The sequence below is a fragment of the Lissotriton vulgaris genome, chromosome 10 (genome assembly GCF_964263255.1).
Source record: "Lissotriton vulgaris chromosome 10, aLisVul1.2, whole genome shotgun sequence".
Taxonomy (NCBI): domain Eukaryota; kingdom Metazoa; phylum Chordata; class Amphibia; order Caudata; family Salamandridae; genus Lissotriton; species Lissotriton vulgaris.
Genome location: NC_141698.1, coordinates 427540750 through 427551232, shown reverse-complemented (window position 1 = coordinate 427551232; position 10483 = coordinate 427540750). Strand labels below are relative to the sequence as shown.

Sequence of the window (10483 nt, the reverse complement as noted above, 5' to 3'; positions counted from 1 at the left end):
TACTTATACACCTATATCATCATTACACTGCAGCACATATCCTACTCACTTATGCAGTCATCCTACTCATTTATGCAAATAATTGATCATACTTACATTTATTCAGCTACACACTTATACAAACAACTTTATTTATTGATATATAGAAAGTAACTCATACTTAGTGTGTTATAAAATCACTATTACTAGTATACAGTTGTCCATGCAGTTACTCAGACAACCACTGATTCTTATATATACTTATTTATATACACCAACTGTCACATACAGTGCCTTTTATATTTCAACATTGTTAGACATGTATCATTGAAAAATATATTTACTCATCAACACACCCATAAAGAGATTAACTCACCCAAACAACTGTTTCCACATGCAGTCTTAACATCATATACCTACTAAATCAACTATCTATACATCTTTGGACAGTCACACACCTCCCACCCAACCACATACGCATTCACTCTCCCATGCAAATACTCACTTAACTAATTAAAAACTAATATAGAGTTTCACATAGGTAGTAACCAACGTATGCAGTAGTTTACACAACAAGAGAGAGAGTGATACAGATATTCACACACTTTAATCACTATCCCATATACTTAGTGAGACACTATAAATTAGGCACTTACACAAACAATCACAGTGCTACTAAATTCTCCATCTAGACACTTATACATCCACTCAGTCTCCAATATAGATTCCTAAATATATAATACTTATTTAAATATGGAAACCAATCCACATTCATGTCATCAGTGATGTCATTTGAGATGTCATCAGTTATGTCATCAGTAATGCCCCGGTTACTTACCGGTAATCTTCATTACTCCGAGTATAGTCTTCCTCACCACATGATTTACATAGTGAGCATAAGCTCCACGACAGAACCCTCCAAAGCAAAAAAAGCCTCCCACCCCCTCCCAACATGGCCGACCAGTCCCACCTGACCTCTATAAGAGGCGGACCGGCCCAACCAACAGCCTGATCTACCAAGCAAACAATGAAGCCGATAGCCAGACAGGGAGGGGGGGAGGGAACTCATGTGGCGAGGAAGACTATACTCGGAGTAATGAAGATTACCGGTAAGTAACCGGGGCATTACCTCCTCGTCAGTCTTCCTCGCCACATGATTTACATAGTGAGCAAATACCCAAGCCAACAAGGCTTCATTGACCACCATAAGAACAACACCACACGGTGATGCAGAGAAACCAACACAAGGTTGATGTAGAATAAATGAAAAGAAAACAGGGATCACAGGAAACCTGAAATCAAGACATAAAGGAAAAGTAGGCCAGCCAGGAGCCGCAGCACCTGCACTCCGAACGGCCCCAGCGAAGTCCCCCGGGACCGAAAGAGTCCCATGAACAAGGTGGGGGACGACAACGTCGACGCCCGACAAATCTCCACAGAGGAGACACCCCTGAAGGGGGCCCAGGACACCGCGCCACACCCCGTGGATCGACCCTGGACCCCCGCCGGTACCACCGAACCCAGCGAAGCATAGGAAAGGATGATAGCCTGTGAAAGCCAGCCACCAAGGCGGGAAGAGAGGGCATGTGGCCCGAATGAACAGGACCGAGAGACACAAACAGGCCATCCCACCGGGAAAGGGAAGACGTGCGCCCAAGAGAAGCCAAAACAGCACGCTGGACAACCAGCACGGGCAAGAGAGGAACCACGTCGGCAGGGAAAAGCGGTAAAGACACCACCCGAGCCCGGGACACCCGGGTAGGAACCCCGGGAAGGAAACGGGGGACATGCCGGAGGGACAACCTGTCCGGCGAAACCAGCAAGAAGAGAGGGGAGCGGAGGCACGACCCCCGCACGCCCATCCGCCCAGCAGACACCACTGCCACCAGGGAAAAACCACCTAAAAGGTGAGGAACCGTAAAGCCACCGAGGCCAGGGGCTCAAAAGGGCGGACCCTGAAGAGCTCGTAGAACGAGAGAGAGATCCCAAGGGGGAGACCGGCAGAGCGTCCGAGGGCGACGGAGAAAACAACTCCGGAGCCAAGCGAGCCACCAGGGAACCCAGCCCGTCGAACACCAGACTGTGGAAGGCCCGCAAGGCCGCCCACCGGGCCCACAGGGAAGAAGGGGCCACGCCCCGGGAAAACCCCTCAGTCCGGAAAACCAAGACCCGCAAGGGGACCACGGAGGCGGGGACAGCACCAAGCCGACCGCGCCAACGCGAGAAGGACGCCCAGTGCCGGGCACAGGAAGAGAACGTGGAAGACCTGCGGGAACCCAGCAGCAAAACCACAACCTTTTTTCCCAGGCGGTCTCCCATCCAGGTACTAACCAGGCCCGACCCTGCTTAACTTCTGATATCGGACGAGATCAGGCGCTTTCAGGGTGGTATGGCCGTAGGCCCAGAAGAACAACCCCGAGCAAGCAGCGTCATCCGCTCAAGCACCAGGGCTGCAGATGGAGTCAGGCCAGCCGAAAAGAGCCGGCTCAACACCGACTCCGAGAGCGGGGGACCCAACCACGGTACGGGAAGATCCGGGAACGGCCAGGAGGCCCGAACCGCCAGCTCGCAAAAGGAGAGGGTACCCGGGGCGGAGGACCCCGCCGGGAACTAAAAACCGGAACGCATCACGAATTTGCGTGTCAACCACGCGCGGGTGCCAGGCACCTCCTCTCTGCAACGTTCCAATATTAGTCCATGCGCTGCCGAGGCGAGCACCCAGGAGCACCCCGGCCCTGCCCAAGCGAATCCAGCAGAGGACCCGTGATATCAGAAGGGCACGGGGACAACGCGTACATCAGACCTAAAGGCCACGCGAAAGACAGGGCAACCACAAGGACCCGGAAGGAGGAGTAGAACCCGGGCAGGAGGGCCGAGTCCCCCTCCGTGAACAGAGACACCGGAGGCAGACCGAGCCGAGGCCCCAGGCGCCGAAACACCACCGGGGCAGGGCGAGACCAGGCAACGAAGGCTAGACCCGACTCCGTCGAACCGCCTCCACCTAGTCGGACCCCGGGGGAAAGACAGCCCGAAGGGACAGGACCGGTGACATCCACACCACCAGGTCGCCCGACCCGACCAAGACCTGGGGACCCGGACGCACCGGTATATGGAACGCTTCACGAAAATGCGTGTCATCCTTGCGCAGGGGCCATGCTAATCTCCTCATCCAATTTTAGTAAATGTGCTGCCGAAGCGAGCACAGCAAAAAGACGGCAGGCCAGGAGGACATTCAGCAACCCCCGAAGCACGAGGAGCTGTGCGACTGCAGGAGATCCCAACGACCTCCAAACGACCCGGCGCCAAAGGACGCCCCCCCCCCCTGAATGAACCAGAGGGAAGTACCGGGACCAGGCACACGCCCCCCGAAGGAGGCCAGCCCGAGACGAGGACCGAAGGGACCACCGCACATAGGTCAGGAAGCCGACGAATGAGAGACACCGCCAGACGTAAAGCCTCACCCACGAAAAAGATGAGGCCGAGAGGTATCACACGTCCCGACAGGGAACACCAAGACCCACACCCGGCGAAGAAGATCCACCAGGCGGGCCAGGAGCGCAGCTCCCCCCCCCCTGGGCCAGAAGGCAAGCCCAACGGAAGTACCCGCAACCGAGAGTGGGGACCCCCACTCGCAGGCCGGCCCCACAGGCCAATCCACGGTCTTTAAAGTATCAGTTCCGTGGTATTTTGAGCCCAAGACCCGCCGAGGCGGGGAATCGAACCCAGGTCCTGGGCTAGACCTCTGCATCAGGGTCTGACTCGCTAACCATTGAGCCACACTTCTCCACCCAGAAAAACCTACAGGCGAGACAAGGGAAGGAGCAGGGACCCCAACCCGTCGAGACGGTGGGACCCCGCGGAAAGACCGCAAGACCAGCAAGACCGGACACCGGCCAGCAAGCCCGAAGAGCCCAAGAACCGGGACAGCCACGTCCCAGGACGGGACGCCACGGAGGCAACAGCCCCCCCCCCCCCAGGAACCCCCTGGAGTGAGAGGGCCGAAAGCCAGTATCTAGGGGCGAAAAAGGGAGCGGCAGAACCAGTACGAGACCGGCAACAGCCGAAACTCGGGCCCGGACCCGCCGAAGGACCCCACCCATGCAAGGGCGGGACGCCCACACCCACAGGCGGAAGAGGATTCCGAAGGAAGGCCGCGCCGAAAACGCCGTCACCGCCGACAAGGACGCAGCCAGACCAGACGGCCGAGCCCGCCTCGCGGCCACCAGGGCGGTAAAGGGTGACAAAGACACCCCCCCCAACGTCCCTCACAACGGACGCAGGCAGAGGAAGGGAGTCCGGAGACATGCGCAGAGAACGCACCCCGAGAAACCCCGGGAACCACCACCGCTGCCGGCGGAGGTAAAACCAAGCCCTAACATGGAACGATTCACGAACTTGCGTGACATCCCTGCGCAGGGGCCATGCCGGACTTCACAGAAGCGCAACATGATACAAAAAATAGCGCACAACACCCCAGCCAGGGCACAAGGTGGGAGTACGAAAGCCGCTGTGGACCCCTAACCTGGCTAACTCCCTGAGGCGTCCCTCCCCAAGGAGGAGGTCAGGCAACCGAAGCCATGTGGGGGCCGACGTGGAGAGAAAAAAACAGCAATAGCCCAGAGGAAATAAACAGTTCCCTGGGATTACGAGCCCAAGACCCGCCGAGGCGGGGAATCGAACCCAGGTCCTGGGCCAGACCTCTGCAACAGGGCCTGATTCGCTACTATTGAGCCACACATCTCCACAGCTGCAGAATGGGACACCACGAGCGGAACACCCGAGACCGGCGCAACCAGACGGCCCAGGGCGAGTCCCCCAGGGCGCCAGAAAAGGAACACGGACAAAAGGGATCAGTCCCCACGTAGTACCGCGCCCCATCAGAGCGCGCCAGTGAAGCACAGTCAATCTGTGAATGAGACAATGGCACAGGCCGCATGGATGCATGTAGAAGGAATAAATCACCATCCCTTCTCATTGTGTTGTATGCTTACAGCCAGGAATTACTGGGCCGATACAAAAACCATCAATGAAATGGGAATTACCGAGGATCGAACACCGGACCCTCCGAGAAGGAGACAGACGCGCTGCCTACAGTCCAAGCACGCCGCGTCCCAACCGCTGCGGCAGCCGGAGAAAGCCGCACAAGACCGATGAAGGCAATCATCGGTCGCACCTGGTGGCAACCAAACCCCCGCCCCCAAGAGGCGGGAGGCGCCCGCAGCCAACCACAGCGCGGCAAACCGCCGCGGCCCGTAGGGCAGCCACAATCCACGAAGGGAGGCAGAGGCGAGACTCGGCAGCGACCAGCGTCCCAGGCCTGCAGGAGGGGAGCACCCGGACCGGACAGCAGAGCCCCCGAGGACCCGCCGACAAAAAGGTAGGACTGAGCCCGCCCCCCCCCCCAAACACATTTGCGTACCTGAGGGAACGACCATGGGACTCCCAGTCCAGAAGCCGGACATGCGGCCTCTTTACAAGCTGCGCGCCTACCGACCCATGCAGAAGCGCCGCTGTTCCAGGCAAGGCTCCAGCACGCCGCGCACTACAACTGAGCCACAGAACAACAGCCCATTGTAATCCAAAACGTGAGTCAGCGCCCACGTCCACAACTCGTGGAATGTTGACAGAGCGCAATTCCAGGCGGACCAAAGCCAGGCATGAGGTTTTAAAAACTTGGCGCAAACTCCCCCGTTACCGAGGCACACCTTCAATGAATAAAATTGAAATACGAGTCTCACACCGGACTCGAACCTGGGTCCCCGGCTTCAGCGGACATCCTAGGCGTAGAGCTACCATTGCTGAACCTCACCTACACTGCAGTTAATAGGCGGAAACAGCACATGAATAGCCAGCCCACGCAGTCAAAACAGGGGAGCCAGGAATACAAGAAACACCTACACCTGAGGGGTGTTTCTACCACCAGCCTGTATCAACATACAGGAGAATGCGCAGGACCCAAAAGCCCACATAATGGCTAGGGCCCATCATTAACGACCGGGGGAGACACGGGCATGTACAAACACTCCACACCCCCGGCCGCCCCCCCCCCCCCTGTAGACCCTTGGCACGCTATAGCAGCACCTAACCTGCCCCACAGGACCGGGGGAAGGAAGAGGGGGGGGATTTGTAGGCATAAGGCACCAGGGACCGCTAGAGCAGGTCCTCAACCCTAAACCCCAAGGGCCAGCTCCCGCCGGCCCATCTTACCTGAACAGCGCCTCTGGAGATAATCACGCAGAACAAAAAAAACAGGCTGTTGGTTGGGCCGGTCCGCCTCTTATAGAGGTCAGGTGGGACTGGTCGGCCATGTTGGGAGGGGGTGGGAGGCTTTTTTTGCTTTGGAGGGTTCTGTCGTAGAGCTTATGCTCACTATGTAAATCATGTGGCGAGGAAGACTGTGGAGGAGGTAATGTCACTGACTATGTCATGAATGATATAATATCTTACATCATCAGCATTGGATTGCGGGCGCGCGAGTTATACTTAGTACAACTAACTATACTGAGGAATTTCAATGGTTTTGTACGAGTGAAATGTCTAGCTAACTATAACACCCCTAAAACCCTAAAACCTATGTTTTTTTCAGTAATATATATATATATATATATATATATATATATATATATATATATATATATATATATATATATATATATATATATATATACACACACATATATTTTCAGGAAAATGGCACATTTTGTTTCTGAGCAGCCCCTGAAAATTTGGTGGGGTTTCGTCAAGGGGGGGCTGAGAAAAAAGGGGGGTCCCAAAACGCGTTTTTAACATTGAGTTTTCCATAGGGCGGTTGGCCTCACTTTTAGCTCGAACGGCTGAATGGATTTGCACAAAACTCCCCACCAGAAGCCTGCGGGAGTCGGAGGCCCCCAAGACTTTTGTAGAATCTTCACGGCTGAGGGGACGCTTTTCGAGAATGGGACCCAAGCCCTATCAGGGAAGCGTCCGAGTTCAAAGGTGTCCCAGGGCCATTTTAGTGGACCAGGCCCAAAACCGAAGAGCCGGCCGCCATTTTGAGAGTCCTGTGGCAGCCGCCTATCGCTGCACCGCAAGAGCGGGAGCAACTCAACTACATGATGAGCGAGACGCTGTAGTCGCAAGAGCGGGCGGTAAACAGCTGAATGGCGGAAGAGGCACAGTGTAGCAAAAGCGGGCGGAATGGCAACTGAAACGGTAAAGGGGCGCCCCACTACAGCGTGTCTTCAGGTCAAACGGATTGTGGGACAAGGTTCAGAATTGAAGAGTCATCAAAAGGCAAAAAGTTCCGCCGGACCCCGGGAGCCGGCCGCCTATGTCGGGGGCGATCTCAGGCTACACCAGTGCTATAAGACTTGGGGAGGGTGTCGGAGCCAAGCGTCTTCTCCGAGTCCATGGCCATCACACCGCCCCTCAGGGGCCTCCGTCAAGCTGTTTAGGAAGGTAACATATCACATTGTTTTCTAATGCAGTCAGGTCCACAAACGACACTCACTTACTTTGAGAATAGTGAAGCTGCAGTAGGTGGAAATAAGCTTCAGACAGTGTTACAAGCACTGCTCAGAACTCTTAACTATGGCACCCAACATCCAGAACTTATGCCACTTGAGAATGGCAGTGACATCGAAGCAACTCAGGGACCAAAACCATTAACGTACTTTCACGTATGAAAATCTTACTTGGGGAGGGGGCAGGAGCGAAGCGCCCCCTCCCAGTCACGGCCACCACACCGTATGTTGAAAATTTGAAGCCATCGTTCTACAAAGTCAACCAAACTTGGATTGAAAAATCTAGAAAAATGTACAAACTGAAAACCAGTTTTGGTCTGCATAGCATCAGTAGCAACGCTTGAGTCAGCTTTGTGTCAAGCCGCCATTTTGATTCAACAAAGCACAGGCATTGAAAAAGGCTCAAACTCAGAACTCTGAACTATGGCACCCAACATCCAGGAGCTTGCCATCCGGATCTTGGAGCCTTGTGCTGCTTTCGACCTATTCACACATCGGTCCACTACTGACATCATCTTATAAACCAACGTTATGTAAATAGTTTTTTAATAAAATGTTTTACCCTGTTTCTTTGCTGGTGTGTTGTCTATATTTTTAATATTTGCATAGGGTTTGTCGTTATTTTGTGCGGGATGGGTGATGGAGCCGAGCTGTCTTGCAGCCCTCATGGTGTGGAGCTCAGTTCATCTCACTATTTTCGTATTTCTCATGAAGGGTTGTTCCTAATATTTCTATTTTAGCGAGGTCAAAAAGAGATCCAATTAGTGGCCTACTGATTTTGCTCGATTACTTTTATTTTTTTACACGATTTTTCACTATCTGCAAAGACTAAACAGAGTATTGCGACTTTGTGCTTGTTTGTAAATAGAGAATGATCCAAAGAGAACCAATTCTGAAACAGTAAATTCTTGGACAACAATCAATCAAATGGAGAGACAAGCAGGCACGACGGATTACAACGGGGGCAAAGGCTTGCGTTAACTACCGTTCACTATCTGCAAAGAGAGAGTACTACTAAGACAAAAGAGGGGAGGGGGGTGCAGCGTTCAAAGCACATCAGCGTGCATAAATACGAAAATGTTTTTATCTATCACGTACTTGACATTTTAAAGCTTTTCATATTTGCTATTAAAAAACCAATGAAATTCACAGAAAAAACCATAGGTTATAGTGGATATATAGTTAGGAATTTGCATTTACAAAACCTTATTTTACTCGCATAAAACCATTGAAATTCCATATATAGTTATAAGCGCTAACTATATATCGCGCACCCGCAATCCACTGCTGATGATGTCACATATTACATCATTCATGACATGGTTAGTGACATCACTGATGACATAGCCTCATTACACCTCTGGAATGTAGCCCCCTGGCGCATACTGGAGGTTTCAGGTGGGCTAGTTGGCCCCCAGGGGCCCCCAGTATGCAAGGGGAATTAGTTCCCCCTCTTCAAACATGCACGGGGGCTGCGTTGCAGAGAGGTGTAAAAAGGGGCGTGGCTTCATTACACCTCTCTGCAATGCAGTCCCCTGACGCATACTGGAGATTCCTGGTGGGCTTTCAGGCCTTATATAGTTAGGAATTAGCATTTGAAAAATCTTGCAAATTCACTGAAAAAACCATAGGTTTCAGGCCTTATATAGTTAGAATTTAGCATTTAAAAAACCTTTGAAATTCACTGAAAAAACCATAGGTTTCAGGCCTTATATAGTTAGGAATTAGCATTTAAAAAACCTTTAAAATTCACTAAAAATACTATAAGTTTTAGAGTTGTTAGAGTTAGCTGGACATTTCACTCATACAAAACCATTGAAATTGCTCCTATATAGTTAGTTGTACTAACTATATTTCGCGCACCCGCAATCCACTGCTGATGATGTCACATATTACATCATTCATGACATGGTCAGTGACATCACTGATGACATCTCAAATGACATCACTGATGACATCACTGATGACATCATCCACGTGACAATCACATACACCTTTTCGTACACTAGTAAAATCTTTCATCACTCTTTGTAAAAATACAGAGTATCATATTTGAATCCATTGTTACAGCAATACAAGTATCTAAAAACCCACTCAGTGATTCATAGATGTATACACACATCTAATCTCTTACCTGTAGATTCACTCATACATGCTGTCAATGAACAATAGAACACTATCAAAAATACTTATACACCTAAATCGACATTACACACCAGCACACATCCTATTCACATATGAAGTCATCCTACTCACTTATGCAAACAATGGATCATACTTACATATTTACTTAGCTACACACTTATACAAACACAACTTCATCTATTCATTTAGATAGTAAGTCATACTTAGTGAATTATAAAATCAGTATTACAAGTATAAAGTTATCCATACAGTCACTCACACAATCATTGAGTCTTATGACAACGACCGCAACACCACCACCCTGCTGGACAACCTCGCCAACCTCGGTCTCAAGCAGCTGGTGACCTCCCCCACCCACTACGCCGGACACACACTCGACCTCATCTTCTCATCCAGCAAGCACATCGCCTTCAGCCACGCCACCGGACTCCACTGGACGGACCACAGCTGCGTCCACTTCAGCTTCAGAAAGAACACGATCCACCACCACCAGCAACAGGTCGCACGCAGAAGCTGGAACAAGATCACAGCCGACCAGTTCGCCGCATCCCTGAGCCAAGACCCCCCGCCAGCTCAGCGAACCCCAGCCAGGCCGCCAACAACCTCACAAAGTGGATCAGCAACTGCGCAGATGACCTCGCCCCACTGAGGACCCCGCCCAGCAGACCCGGCAGCAAGAAAGCACCTTGGTTCACCGACGAACTCAAGAGCTCCAAGAAGAACTGCCGAGCCCTCGAGCGAGCCTGGTGCAGAGACCCAACACCAGACAACATGACCACCCTCAAGCTCGCAACTCGAAAACACCACCAACTGATCCACACCACCAAGAAAACCGCTTTCAAGGAACGACTGGACAA

The 10483-nt window shown here is 52.0% G+C and overlaps 1 non-coding gene and 2 pseudogenes across 1 annotated transcript; all 3 read right to left on the bottom strand.

Moving 5' to 3' along the window:
• Positions 1 to 2261: 2261 nt before the first annotated feature.
• Positions 2262 to 2378, bottom strand: LOC147685360 (5S ribosomal RNA; annotated as a pseudogene).
• A 212-nt stretch (positions 2379 to 2590) lies between these two features.
• LOC147685359 (U6 spliceosomal RNA) lies at positions 2591 to 2697 on the bottom strand. Its single transcript, XR_015300840.1, has one exon. It is a non-coding gene; the product is annotated as a U6 spliceosomal RNA (small nuclear RNA).
• Positions 2698 to 3082: 385 nt separating this feature from the next.
• On the bottom strand, positions 3083 to 3182 carry LOC147685358 (U6 spliceosomal RNA; annotated as a pseudogene).
• Positions 3183 to 10483: the final 7301 nt, after the last annotated feature.